A 15,600-nucleotide genomic window follows, 5' to 3' on the forward strand; every position below is an offset into this window, starting at 1 on the left:
CTTCCAGATGGCAAATGCACTCTTGGCCAAGTACACAGGGATTGCACTAAAAGAAACGGTAATGCATGGTAACACTGCTCTCATATCCAAATGTTCATTGGCAGGAATGAAATCCTGAGGCTACCCTGTAGCTATTTTTTTTTTTCAGAGCATCCAAGGCAGGAGGCCCTCCAGAATTAAGACCCTTTGTTTTCCTCATCACTCTTTTCCGCCATGCCAAAGCATTGCCACATGTTTCACTGCATACATCAAGGCTGGAGATTTGCATTTTAATTCTGGCCTTGCTGCTAATTATGTAATCTTGGATTAAATATAGCACCCTGCCACCAACCTCACTCTTGTTTGCTTCAATTCTCTATAAAACTCCAAGGTCTTGTCCAGCTGTAAATCTTTATGCCTAATCATCTTGGGAACTGGCCTTGATTAAGGTAAGTTTGGTCTCCCTCACTTTTGCGGATGTGTACTCAGCAAATGCAAAGTCATTCTGAAACCAACTGCTAAATGGGTATATTTGCACTGACTCTCAAAGGACAAGGAGTGCACACAGTGCATTTACTAGAAATAACTCTCAGGGAGCATATGAATAAATTTCAGAGCATGCAAGGTAATTCTATCCTCAATTTTTTCTTCTGCTTGGTGTGCACAATCCCATTCTGACAGATGACAGCACCAAATGCGTGGGCAGAACAAACAAGGAACTGTGTGACAGAAGAGAGAGGTACTTAGGAGACAGCAAACATAAATTGAGAATAAGGAGGAGAAAATGATACTAATGGTCTAAGAAAACCTAAATGCAAAGGGAACAGCATACATTTAAATGATAAGCTAAGGAAGCTTTCTGTAATGCCTGACAGCATATCCTCTAAAGGAAGCTAGTTATAAATCATCATCATTATAACTGGTAGCACAGACTAGCAAAACAGTTCACAGTAAAGGAAAATCTGGCAGAAGCAGGAAAACCAAAAATAGAAATAGAAATAATGACAATTTTACCAGAGGACAAAATGCTGTATCTCCTTTATTAGACTAAACCTGAAAGTTAACAGTGTGTATGCAGAGTAGATGCAACAGGAAGGCATTGGTATTCAGAACACTTGTCATAGTCACATTTTAATCCAATCATGACACAAGGGAGAGAGAGAGAGAAATTAGGAATGTATTAGAAGAAACAGGAAGAATTGGGCTTGTGAAAGGTGACAAGCTTAAACTGCTTATACTCCTAGCCCTTCCCTCATAGAAGCCTCACATTTATCTGTCTGAAACCATTGAGGACACTTGCTTTACATACAAATAACAGACCAGCCACAATAACGGGCTTTGCCCTACTCAATATATAATGATAGATGAAATCTGTTATAATACACATAATAGTTTTAAAAAGTGATAATAATACCATTTCTTTTCTTTATAGGAGTTCTTATTCCTTAACTAAGAAGGAAAAGAGAAAAGATAAAATTACCATTTTATGCTCTGGAGAATTATAAAACTATCATCTTGAAAATTAATTTCCTGGTGAGTTAGACATACTGTTATTAGTGTGAATATTCTAAAAACATTACAAAAATAGTGGAACAAATGGATACACTAGTAATTGAAAGAAATGATGACAATATATCAAGGTTTTTTTTCTTTTTTTAGGTAGGAACCATTATCTTGTATTTTAAAACATCATAGTTATATCTTTCAAGTAAATTACAGTATTTCTTAAGCTGGAGCTTCTAAATAACATAAAGTATCCACTAAAAAAATCCTTTTTTACCTTTTAAAGATACCTGCTATTCTTATTATCCAGTTAAGGTTAAGAGTATGAGGGTAAATAAGCATGCTTTTCAGTATTCTTTTGAAAGAAATATTAATTCCTAAATTTCTAGAAAAAGTTTTAAGTATTTCAAGATTCTAACAGACATCAATAAATTATTCTCTAGGTAAGTACTGATGATTTTCCTTAAAGGTTTAACTCAGTTATAAAACAAAGGGAAATGGGAGTCGCAGTATTTTTGCTATAAGGAAGCATCATCGGCCATGACTTGTATTTTTACGTGTTAAATATTTTCCTATAATCCTATGTGATTACTAGTTTTGCTTTTAAAATGTTTTGTATGGAGTTTCCAAATCAGCAAGTCATGAAAGCAGCTGAGTACTTATTAATTAATCAAACCTCTCATCTGACCATTTAGGGTATAGTACCATCAAAACGAGTGTTTTATAATAATATGAAAAATTTGGATTTAGGTCACAGAGATTTAGAGAAAGGCTAAGAATAACATTTAACCTTAACTGGGCCAAATAAAAAGATTATACCTCCTTGAAATACCAAGGATAAATCCATGTGACTGGTTTGGTTGGGCAGCTGCAAATGTGTTGGCTTCCTACAAATGCCTTTATTATTATCCATAATTTCACAACAGCATTCATCTAAGAAATTTTCACAAATCTACCTTCCTGAATTAATTATTTAATTAAGTCAGAATAATGCCTTAAGGCTGCAAACATTGCATTTAACTGATCATTGGTACAGGTTTAGAAATGCTCATCATCTTCACACTTAGGATGGATTGGCATGTTAACCTGTGACTGGAGGACAGCACAAATTAGTCTGATGCAAATCTTATAATATGAACAAAGATCCTATGCAGGAGTTACTGCTTTCAAGTTGACAAGGTGCAGGCACCAATTATGTTGCAAAATGTGGGTGTGATTTTTGTGGCTATGGGGACTTGGCAGCAAGTAATTCCATCAAGCCGAAATTTACTGTCAGGTTTTCTAGCAAGTATTATGGATTCCAAATGAGAGGGAGAGAGAGAGAGAAGGAGGGAGAGAGCGAGAAAGTTATATATGCTTTATATGCATTTTGAGTTTCACCATTTGAGAGTATATAGGGACAAAAAGTACTCCAAAGATGACTCCTGAGCCCTGGCAGTGTTAAATGTTTAAAAGTACAGTTCACAAAACTGATATGCTAATTGGTAGAACACATTTATTTAACCGTGACAGGGTTTGTTAAAGTCTATACTAGGAAGAAGACCCTACCTCTTCCTCCTCCAAATACATACACACACCACATTCTTTTGATTGTGGTAATATTTCAATATTTGGTCACATTAGTGATCATTCAAAGTAAACTAAATAATGACAGTCCCTTTTTAGGAAAAAAAAATAACATACAAAGACACTTGGATTTAGACATTAAAAATTATTTTTACCTCCCAAATTTTTCTTTCTTTCTTTCTTTGTTTTTTTAAGATTTATTTACTTACTTTAGAGAGAATGTGAGAGCAGGGGTGAGGGGGGTGCAGAGGGAGAGGGAGAGGGAAAGAAGCAGACTCTGCTGAGCGTGGAGCCTAACGCAGGGCTGGATCTCAGGACCAAGACACTACGACCTGAGCCAAAATCAAGACTCAGAAGCTTAACTGACTAAGCCACCAAGGTGCCCCTAGAATTTTTCTTTCTTAATGAAATTTTAGACCTATATAAATAAATTCCATTTGAAGTATATTTTCCTCTCTTCTTTCTACCTCTTTACCTATGGTAATATTCTGCACCTTATACATTCTTTGCTATCTTTAAAGTCTTCAGTGACCCTCTTAGTCCCTGGAAATTTTTGTCTTCTGTTTACTTATAATAACCTTCTAACCTGCTCACTTGTGTCACCTTTCTTTCTTTTTTTTTTTTTTTAAAGATTTTATTTATTTATTTGACAGAGATAGAGACAGCCAGCGAGAGAGGGAACACAGCAAGGGAAGTGGGAGAGGAAGAAGCAGGCTCATAGCGGAGGAGCCTGATGTGGGGCTCGATCCCATAACGCCGGGATCATGCCCTGAGCTGAAGGCAGACGCTTAACCGCTGTGCCACCCAGGCGCCCCCTTGTGTCACCTTTCAATTCGACTTTTTACTTCAGATGAAATTTGGTTTCCAATTGGATTAGAAGTCCCTTACAAGCAGATGTCTCAAATGATCAATTAGTTTCTTAGCTGCCCTCAATGCACGTGTGGATTGTCACATACACAAATTTGATTTTCAACTTGTGGCTATTTGAAAAACACATTGTATGTTATATAAGACCTGTGTAAGAAGGAATAGATGGCGTTTCTGAACCATTTGCTTCTCAAAGCCTGACCCAACTGCTTAGGGAGCTAATTCTTGTCAACAAATTGATGTTTATACAGCACATACTAGTAAAAGCATAGAGTTTTAATGGGAACTTAAAATATAAATACAAATGCAAATTATTTAACACTGGCAGATAATGCTATTAAGAAGACCTTGCAAATGGGTCAACACTAGAGTAATACTAAGATATGGTCATATAGAGAACTGGGCTCAAGGTCATGCTTGATCTCTTAATGGCCATGTGACTTTGGATGAAACAAATTTCCTAAGCTTCTATTCTCCAATCTGCAAAACACAGATAGTAAGAGGTGTACTGCCTATCTCCTAGGGTTTTAAGTACCAAGTGATATAATGTATGTAAAAATACTTGTAAATCATAATATATTATTGTTCCGTTAGGTATTATTTGGTGATATTTAGGGGAAAAATGTTCAGTGATTAAATCAGCAGTGCTTTTTCTATGTCTTGTTACCCTTTCTAAAGTATGGAAAAAACATTTTCCTCTTTGTTTCTCCAGTGCCTAATGGAATGCCAGATGCTCTACGGGAAACTGTGTAAGTACACTTTCAATAAAATAATAAGCTAAACCAAACTGTATCTCTGTTACATTGTGAGAGGACTTGAAAAAAAAAAAGGAAAATCTAATGTAAATAGAACTATGTCAGGGTGAAATTTAAATTCATGAGTAAACCTATTTTTGTTTATCATATGTTCATCTATCACTAAATCAGGGTTATAATCCACTACTTATTATTTTACATTAATAGACACGGCAATATGTGCTGCTTCTCTTAAATATTGATACTAATCTCTTTGTATCACTAGCTAAATACAATATTTGATCAATTAGTTTGGGAGCCAGCAAACACTTTCTAAAAAGGACTAGATAATAAATATTTCATGTTTTGTAAGCCATATAGTCTCTCACAACTACTCAGTTCTGCCCTGTAGTGTGAAAACAGCCATAGACACTATGTAACAAATGGGTATGGCTGTGTTAGAATAAAACTCTATTTACAAAATTCAGGGGTAAACTAAGTTTGCTCCATGGGATCGAGTTTGCTAGCCCTTGTCTAGTTCAACATATCATATTTAAAACATAATAGATAAAACTCACAGAAATTTTAGCCTACAGTATAGAAAATATCAGTAACAGCCTTAGCTCTCCTAGATAAAAACACATAGGACAATAGCATGAAGATGCACAGATTTAAACCATAGTTGTAATTTGGAATAGTCTGGAAATTAATTTCAGTGTCTTTCAAAGTAAGGGATGAATTCTCTGGGTGTGAGGTGGAGTGGGTTGGTACATGATCGTTCATTAAGTTTAGTTATAAAATATTTTATAACAATTTCTCTTTCATTCATTTGTGTATGTAACATAACGTATCAAATATATTAGTACGGTTTTATATGCATTATATTACATAATATACAAATAAATATATACTCATTTTGAGGCATAGAACCAGCATTTTTCAACCAATGTGGTAAGAGGTTAAACAAAATTTGGAGTCAATGGAAACTAGATAACCAATTAATTTCATGTTTCTCATTTACATGAATGAGTAATAGGAAAATTACAAGGAATACTGATGTTGTAGTGAACCTGGCCAACATCATTTTGAATGGTGAAATACCCTTTATGTGAGAGATAATGGAATTTATTTATAAGTGTTGGAGATATTTTTAAGCACTCTAAAATAGGAGTAGCATTCAGGAGCCTAAGCCTGAGACTAAAAGATCAAGTTCTGCATCGAAAGCCAGTGTTTCTGCTGGTCATCCAATTTTTTCTTGCTGAGAAATGAAAGACTTCCTGCAGTGCAGTATGTCATGACAGACCCAAGCAGGAGTGGGGGAAAGATGCTGACCATGGCTGAAGCCCATGAAGTAAGGTAGAGGGTGGAAAGTAGGAAATACTGATAATGAATAACTGTGCATGCATACACACACACGTGCGTGCGCACACACACACACACACACACACACACACCTCCTCCACCATCAATACACACACACACACACACACACCTCCTCCACCATCAATACACACACACACACACACACACACACACACCTCCTCCACCATCAATACACACACACACACACACACACACACACACACCTCCTCCACCATCAATACACACACACACACACCTCCTCCACCATCAATACACACACACACACACACACACACACCTCCTCCACCATCAATACACACACACACACACACACACACACACACACACACACACACAGAGTCCTGCTGTTTGCTGAGCAGCAGCAACTCCTCGGGTGGGAAAGGATTTGGTGAAGCCATCACCTTACCCTGTAATTTTTGGGTAAGTAAGTTCTGCCTTATCAGTTTCTTTAGAGGCCATCATTAATGTTTTTGAATGTTCTCCAAGTATATTTCAGAACCTGATGAACTGCCAACTTCTAGTCTATGAAAGGCTCTGCTTCATGAAATCTAATATGACATGTGGCTAAATAGGCCCCAGCTCTCCTTCTTACCATTCACCCATCAGCTTACAACAAACACAATGTTTCTAGGATAGAGGATTAAAACCAGTAAAATCCTGGCAGCATATTATTATTATTATTATTATTATTATTATTTTAAAGATTTTATTTATTTATTTGACAGAGCGAGAGACAGCCAGCGAGAGAGGGAACACAAGCAGGCGGAGTGGGAGAGGAGGAAGCAGGTCCCAGCCCAGGAGCCTGACGTGGGGCTTGATCCCGGAATGCCGGGATCACGCCCTGAGCCAAAGGCAGACGCTTAACCGCTTAACCGCTAAGCCACCCAGGCGCCTCCCTGGCAGCATATTAAACAACCAATTGTGATCCTATTCGATGCCTATATGGTCAACTCAATGTATAGAAATCAGTTGCTAGGTTCTCAGAAAAACAATTTGAAAACGTATCTGATTCCAAATGTATAAGAACTTGTAAAGGGTTGGAGACATTGGCTGTGATGTGGGAAACAAAAGCAAAAGAAAAAAATTAAATTTCCTTACTAGTACAGCCCATTGACAAGTCCTTGAAACAGGCAGGGTGCCCTTCCACTGGGAGCTCAGCTGCTTCAATGCTGATATTTTGCTAAAGGCAAAAGGTAATCTTAGCCCTACCCCCCAGGATCCTGCAAGTCTAATTTAATCATATAGAAATTTCTTTGGAAGTTCCCTTTATCTCTACCCACCACCCCCTCCAAGCATGTGGCCCACTGATAAACATCTGAAGGGTCTCAAGACTGAAGGTTTACTAAACAATAATAAATGACCTTTCCCTACAATTGCTAGCCCCCTCAAGGTCCTGGAAAACTTGTTTCCAGAATACCTTGGAGGTTTGTTTTCACAATTTGAAAGTATATAATTGCATCCCTCACAACCCAATGCACCTCTTTCTGCCTGCCCCCTACCCCGGCCTGTCCTGTCTTTTGTTTTTCATATCAAAGACGGTTCAAGAATTCTTTCTTGGCCATCAGCTCTAGACTCCAACAACACTCCAAAACCACATCATTGGCACTTAATAAGGGCTGGCAAATGGATGAATTTCATAGTGATAAATGAGAAGTCTAATACTAAAAGGCCTAATTATATCATTTGTATAAAGAAATGCTGTAGACTTATTTGCAATTTTAGGTCCACGTGACGACTCGGTCTCAAATCAGTACAGACTCATCTTCTCACCTTCTAGGAGTGTGTTTCTCACAGTATCTTAGAATTTGTGAGCAGTAGAGAAATCCAACCATCCTCTCCTTTTCAGTCACTCTGATGACCACTGAAAGAAACTCCACATTTTGGAGCTGAGTCCTTTAAGCAGTAGTTTAAATTATTGCCTGCCTCAGTGGTATGGAAATGAATCCATTCTCAGATCAGAAACAGATGTGCTTGGCTCCACATCTCTGTCCCTTTCTAAATACTTCCGATGCTATGACCCTCATTTTAGGCAAATGAAGAGCTTCTTGCTGGCTATGAGACTGAGGTTAAGTTTATTAAGCATGTATGTCCTATGTCTACCTATTGAAGGGGTGCAAGGATGAGACGCCTCAAAATATGTCACTTTGGCATAAAGATCATTTCAAGTTAAAAGTAATAAAAACCCAGCAGATGCAAGAAAAGCTTTCTGCCTCCCCCATAACTGTCTAAATAAAATTGGAAAGGAGAGCCTGCAACAGGAAGACAGCTATTAACAGAGACTCCCTTTTACCAAAGGAAATTACCTGCATAATAGAGCAACCTTGTTTTCCCCCAACATCCCTTTTAACCTTCTTGCTCAATAGTTTTCTCCCCTTTGTATCCTCACCCCTCTCCTTAATTCAGATAAGTTTCTTGTTGCCTAATTATCTTTGGAATTTCATGTCTATGTGGATTCCCCCTAAGTACACATATTAAATTTGATTATCTCCTGTTAATCTGTCTCACCTCAATATGATCTTAAGTCCCTCTAGAAGGACCATAGGATAGAGGAATTCGTCCTCCCCAACACTATAGGCACTCTGTTGAACAAATCACCTGCAGACCTTCAAACATCTCTCTAGCCTATTCTTTATTGTATCTTGTTTAGGATAAATAAAAAATAAAAACACAATTTGTTGCAATTGTTGCTTTGAAAATGTTGTTTCAATCTAGGAGGTTTTTTGGGTTTAAAGCTAGAATCTACTCTTCATAATTTAAGTGGTCTTTCTAAGTTTATAACAGTTCTCATTTTTAGGGGACAGTAAACTGTGGTCTTTGACCTCTAAAATGACTCAAACTTAACTGAGGCCTCAGCAGTACTCTTTGCTGACCATTGAACTAATCTGTTGTGAGCCTTTTTAAAGTTAGTAGAAGACCAGCAAAATACGAACAAAACTCTCTTTTTTCTTTAAGAATGTGTAAAAAGTTATTTCTTTTTAGAAACTAAAAAATAATGTAATACAGGATGTGCGAAACAAAGGCAGAAGAAAAATTATTAAATTTCCTTACTACCTGCAGCCCATTGACTTGTCCTGAGATACGCATAGCAACATTCTTCTAGGGACTCAACTGCCTCAATGTTGATACTTTGTTAAGGGCAAAGGGCAATCTTAGCCCAACCTCCCAGGACCTTGTAAGTCTACTTTAACGTACAAAATCTGTTTGGAAACTTCCTTTATCTCTACTTCCCAAAATACACTTTGGCAATAATCCCCCAAGCATATGGCCCACCAATATACATCTGAAGGGTCTCATGACTCAGGTTTAATTAGACAGTAATAAATTACCTTTCCCAACAATAGCTAGCCCCCATCAAGGTCCTGGAAACCTTGCTTCCAAAATTCCTTGAGGACTTTATGCTAACCCTAACCCCTTCCTGACTTGAAAGTATATAATGGGCCACTTCTCAGGACCCCAGTGCATCACTTTCTGCCCTTGAGTCGTGTCCCTGTGCTTTAATATAACCACCTTTTTGCACCAAAGATGTCTCAAGAGTTATTTCTTGGCTGTTGGCTTTGAACCCTAATGTCTTTTCTTACATCAATATATATAATAAAGACTTAGCAAAAAGTTATACTTTTTTAAACTAAACTTTGTACACACAGATGTATTTGTATTACACTCATTTTATGTTTACATTCTTCTCCCAAATGGAAGTGTTCATCTTCACCATGTCTCCAAGATAGCATTAGGACTAAATTTTAGTCTCTAAAATTCTGAATTTACATAAAAGTAATACCTGCAAATATTATTACTAGATGCTCCAATTATGCTAAGAAGTTTTTTTTTTTACAGCATCTATTAAAGATGTGGGCAAACTTAGTTCTTCATGTTGATCCTTTAGAGTGTACTTTATTCACTATATCACTATAAATAGAGCTTCCCATCAAAACCAAGCAGAGAGTTGTTAGGGAAGGAAGGGACTGAAAAGAAATCTAGTAATACTAAGAGACTAATATTATAATAACTAATCATCTGGAGTGCCATGAGAACTTTCCAAAATATCTCTTCACTGAACACCCAGAGGAAATTAAGTTCTCATCTTGCTTTGTAGGTAGAAACGAGTGATTCAATGTTTTATAACTGAATGTGCTCATAGAAAATGACTGCTTAGCATAGCAACAATTATTATGAGATAAGCACTTGGAACCAGTGCAAAAACAAACAAGCATTTACTGTGAAGGAAAATAGTAAGTATCATGGTAGGTTTACCTAAAGTGTGTAACTTCATGGAAAAGTTTATAAATTTGGGATTGCAATGTAATAAATTCTCAAGTAAGTGTAAAGCTTTCAGACTACAAATACAGCCTACCTGTTTTGGAAAGTATAAGTTCTTTCCAAGGTACAATCAAATGTACTTCAATATGTCAAAATATGCTTGCAAGACTTTAGGATGAATTTCTTTAAGGCAGTACAGGGAATTCCAAAATTATGGTTTGTATATTAATCCATTTATGACTTTACTTATTCAACCTATATTTATTAAGTAACTGGTAAGTAGTACAGAAAAAGACTACTTAAAAATTTGCTGTTTGGAATAGTCATCTTTTTCTAGGAAACAGTACTATGCAAGGTTACATCCCTATGACTGTTCACAAAGTGAACTTTATACCCATCAAAGTGCATTGTACCAGTAGGACAATTTCATCTCTACCTGAGCATCATAGATCTCCACAGGAAAATGTAATGGGAATTTCCAGCTGTTACGTAAGAACTGAATATACTTCCAACAGAAGAAATTCTAAAATATGTAAGATTTTCATATATAGAGACTTAAAGTATACATTTTCTGATTTATAATCAGATGACAGAAAGAAAATATTGGAAATCAAGACCCTCCTAGAAAGTTCAAGCTATTCACCCCATATCGTATTTGTCTATGTGAAAGAAGGTAACTCCTTAGGTCAATTTCATCTTCAGGAAGGGAAAAGAACTGGAGTGTTACTACTGAACACAAGAAGTCTGCAAGGTGGAGAGGGTAGTCAAGAAAGTCTGATATTTACTAAAGCTAATAAACTTCTCTTAATTTTAGTTTTCTCATAAAATACATAAGAAAATCTTACCTATCTACTTGTTTGAACTGCTCCCAGTATTAAATAATACATTATACATAAAGTGCTCAGCATAGTGGTTAATCACATGATATACTCATTAAAGTTTAGCTATGAATGTGTACTGCATTTCTTTTTTGGTTTATGGTAATGTTCTGGAATTGCATGATGGTGATGCACAACCTTGTGAATAAACTGAGAACCACTGAATTATACACCTTAAAATGGCAAATTTCATTTTATGTGAAATGTTATTGTGGATTACATGTCAATGAAAAACAAAACAAAAAACAAAATAAGATTAGCTATGATTGTATTTATTATAATACACATTAATAAATATGAAATATTTTGTACATGGAATAGAGATTTTATTTTCTGTATTGAAATACTATGGCACAAAAGTCTATAAAAAATATTTTAACATAGCTAATTGCTAGCATAAGCTTGAATTCTTTTCATTATACCATAATGTCTAATAATGGTGAGTAGGGAAAGCAACAGAAAGGGTTAGATAAATGGAGTGATAAAAGATGATGAAGTTGATAAGCTTTTTTTTTTTTTAACTGCTGAAATTTTATGATTTAGGTGAATAAATACACATACATTGGGCTAAAAAATAGGCAATACTGAAGAGTACAAAATAGGATATGGCATAGCATCCAATCCAATTGAGCCATTATTAGAGGAGTAGGCTTTGGAAAGTTGGTAATTCAATCATTCCAATTATTTGGAATTCAGATTTTACCAGAGTTAAATTATAACTTCTCCATAGTAAAGGAATGACCTTGGATAAAGTAGATTGGTTCAGTATACTTCCTTTTTCTGATTAGTCATGTGGAAATTATGACTTGCATGCTTCTTGAGATGCATTCTGTAAACTTTAATTCTCTTCCCTTCCCTCTTCTGCAATGTCTTCAGTGATAACTGTATCCACATTTCCAATTCACATCCAGTCACTTTGTACTGTAACAGTCTACTTCCCCAAACACACTACGAGGAACGCGAGGTTCGTATATTCATTGCTATTTAAGTTATTTATTAATCTATGCAGTATATGGATATTTACTGAGTACTCTTTGTGTGCCAGACATCCACAATCCAATAGTAAAACTAAGTTTTCTGATTTCTGGTCAGGGTTGATTCTACCTCCCCGCAGTGCCTCTTGAGAGATACAGAGGTTACTCTTTATTAGGACAGCTTTAATTGGGGCTGAAGCATTACAAGAAAAGAATCTCGTAGACATATTATTATACCTGGACATTTGATAAAGGAGGCTATATTCTTTAATATCTTTCAAACTTTGAAGGAAAATAAAAGGACCTCTTTTTCAGTCTACATATAAAGTGTGAACTAGGCTGGAGGAAATATAATTCAGTAAAGTCTAATACTTCAAGAGCAGAACCATCATACTTTTGACTGCGTGAGCTATTGACCTTCTACTTTAAAAATAAAATGCAATCTAAAAGATGTTGAAAAAATATTTCAAATTAAAAGTGATTGATGAAATACTCCATTATTTAGATCTCTTTTTTCTCTCTCTCTCTTTTTAAACATGACAGGGTATGCCAGCACATGAAGAAAGTGAAGGAAAATAGTTACAAGTTAAAGAAATTGTACAGTTGTCTTAGCTGGGAATTCAAGGACAGTTCAAAACCTCGCCTCTGACTAAAACTGAGTGCATGTACCTAATACAGTACAGACGCCAAGCTCAGTATCTGTAACTTCACTCTTTCAAATCTGCTTTTCATTTTTCAGATTTGGAGAAATTTAGGGTTGTTCTATAAAGCTGTGTTGAAATCTAAACTCATTTGACAAAAAATTTAGTCCTTATTCACTCTAGCAGAAATTTAAGAACATTTGGAGTTAACTAGAATAGCATATTCACCAAGTACCATAGTCATTCAGGGCAAAATCTGCAATGGTAAATCTCTTAAATCTCTGAGAAAATGAAGCCATGAAATAAGATATTAAAAACCTTACTTTGATTGCTTTTAGTCAGCTCTTTGCATTTGCTAGTAAACAAGCAAACAAACAAACAAAAACAGTTTCAGCATATGTGAAGTAACAAACTATTCACAAGCAGTTCAAAGCCCATCCACCAAGAATTAGACTATATTAAATAAATGACAAAAGTTTTAGAAAGCAGGCTTTGTAAATATTGCATTTAATTGATTCCAGGATGCAGAGTTTTTTCACATGTTAACTCTGCAATAAAGTGGCATTTTTACAATCAATTGTACTCTTTTAAAAGATTGATTGATTGATGAGAGAGAGAGAGAGCATGAGCAGGGAGAGGGGCAGAATTAGAGGGAGAAAGATAATCCACAGATTCCCCACTGAGTGCAGAACCCAACATGGGGCTTCATCCCAGGACCCTGAGATCATGACCTGAGCTGAAACCAGGAGTCGTCCACTTAACTGAGCCACCAGGCACCCCTCAGTGGTATCTTTTGATGGTATTTTTCTTTCTTAGTGGGATATAAAATATTGTTGCATCATACAACCACCATGTTCTATCATATACAATAATTTGTGTTGTACACAAATCTACACAAAAGTAAAACAAAGAAAAAAAAAATATATATATATATGACTTTTTTCCCTAAAATTATCCAGAGAAAAATGTTACCCATTCTCATTTCTGACATTAGTCAACTTTGTCATATACGGCTTCTATAAGCATGTTAGGTTTATACAGAACAAGAGACTGCAGCAGAGTTTGATTTCTTAGTGAGGGAAAACTCAATGATCTGCAATAAAAATGCATAGAGTATAAAAAATTATGTAAGAACTGATCTGGAATTCAGGATTTACAGGAGGTATTTAGATACTTTTATTAATTACTGCATACTTAGAAAGAATCTTTTAACTTCTTTCTTCCGTAAAATTCAAGTAATTATTTTTGTCTCTCTGGCAAGACTGGGATGTCCCAATAGTAAACGGAAAAGTATTTGAAAGTGTTTCATTGAGAAGAGTTAATTATTGTAGGTACTATATTTAAAATGTATCCCTCTATTGACCGATTCAGTAGTGAAGTGTTCAGTACCAGAAATTGATTTTGAAATTGTTTTGAAGATAGTGGCAAATAATGTTATAAATGAAAATGGAAAGTAGACCTTCCAAATTCAATGGAGAACATTTCTTCCTAAAATAGAAACTTGAAATATTTGTTCATTTTGATTGATATCATAAAGTTTTATAGCCCAAACATTTTCCAGCTCATTTAAAATAATTGAGGTTTGTAATTGTCAAATATATGTCAATTAGAAGATAGATGCTTACCAAAATAATTATTTTTAGAGTAATTGATTTGTAGACTTTGTAGGAATAATCAGAAAGCAGAGCCATTTATTATTAAGACTGCTACAGATTATGATCATATATCCATATTTTCTTCATAAAAGAGAATACTTATCTCTCATTTTCCTAGAGAAGCAGGGAAGGCATCCAACTTTTTCAGAAGTAGAGTCATCATTAAGGAACAAGTTCAAAAGAAGTTGGTTAGCAGAGCCTATCCTTTTTATCCCCACTGGAAATTATTAACTGATCCTTTAAAAGATCACTCCTAATGACCTTGGCTTCAGAGTAACATTCCATTATAAGGTTTGTGTGAGTCTACATCTCCTACGGTCTATAATGAGATGATGAATTTTAGCCCACACTTGATTCCTAACCACAGGGTCAGAGACCAAGGAAATGCTGTTAAAGGCACAAACATCTAATCCATATTCTGCCAGAGTTCCCTACAAAGTGGTAAAGATGACATAGAGCTTAAGGGAATAGCATGTCTGCCACCCACCTATGCCTCATGTAAAATACTGACATAGGAAGCACTGGCATGTTGTATATCAAGCAAAAAAATCAGGATATATGTCTGAATAAAGGTCCATTTGCATATTAAATTGCTTTCTGTTTTAATTATTATTGGGTGAATTTTAGGCATTGCACATGCAATCTTTTGAGTTGAGAAATAAGTGAGGACCTATATTTGACAAGGAATTGTAGACCAATCTATTAATTACAAAACCACCCCCAACCACTTCTCAGAAAGCATCACTGAAGTAATTTTCTGGTAAGCAAATATTGCAACTGGTTTAAGTCACACAGTATTATTGTCAAAGATATTTATAATTAGAGATTTAGAAAGCATTGCTATTTGTCAAAAGTTGTCCTATAAAAAATGCAAATTTTAAAGATTATTTAAAATGTATTTCTCTAGGGGTGCCGGAATCGCTCAGTCAGTTAACCATCTGTCTTCAGCTCTGGTCACGATCCCAGGGTCCTGGGATGGAACCCCGAGTCAGGTTCCCTGCTCAGGGGAGAGTCTGCTTCTCTCTCCCTCGGCCTCTTCCCCTGCTTATGCTCTCTTGCTCTCTCACTGTCTCTTTCAAATAATTAAATAAAATCTTAAAAAAATAAAATTAAATGTATTTCTCTAAATCTTCGAGACTTGTGAGATTGGCTGACTTTTTTTT

Source organism: Ursus arctos, unplaced genomic scaffold (assembly GCF_023065955.2).
Source record: "Ursus arctos isolate Adak ecotype North America unplaced genomic scaffold, UrsArc2.0 scaffold_18, whole genome shotgun sequence".
Classification (NCBI taxonomy): Eukaryota; Metazoa; Chordata; class Mammalia; order Carnivora; family Ursidae; genus Ursus; species Ursus arctos.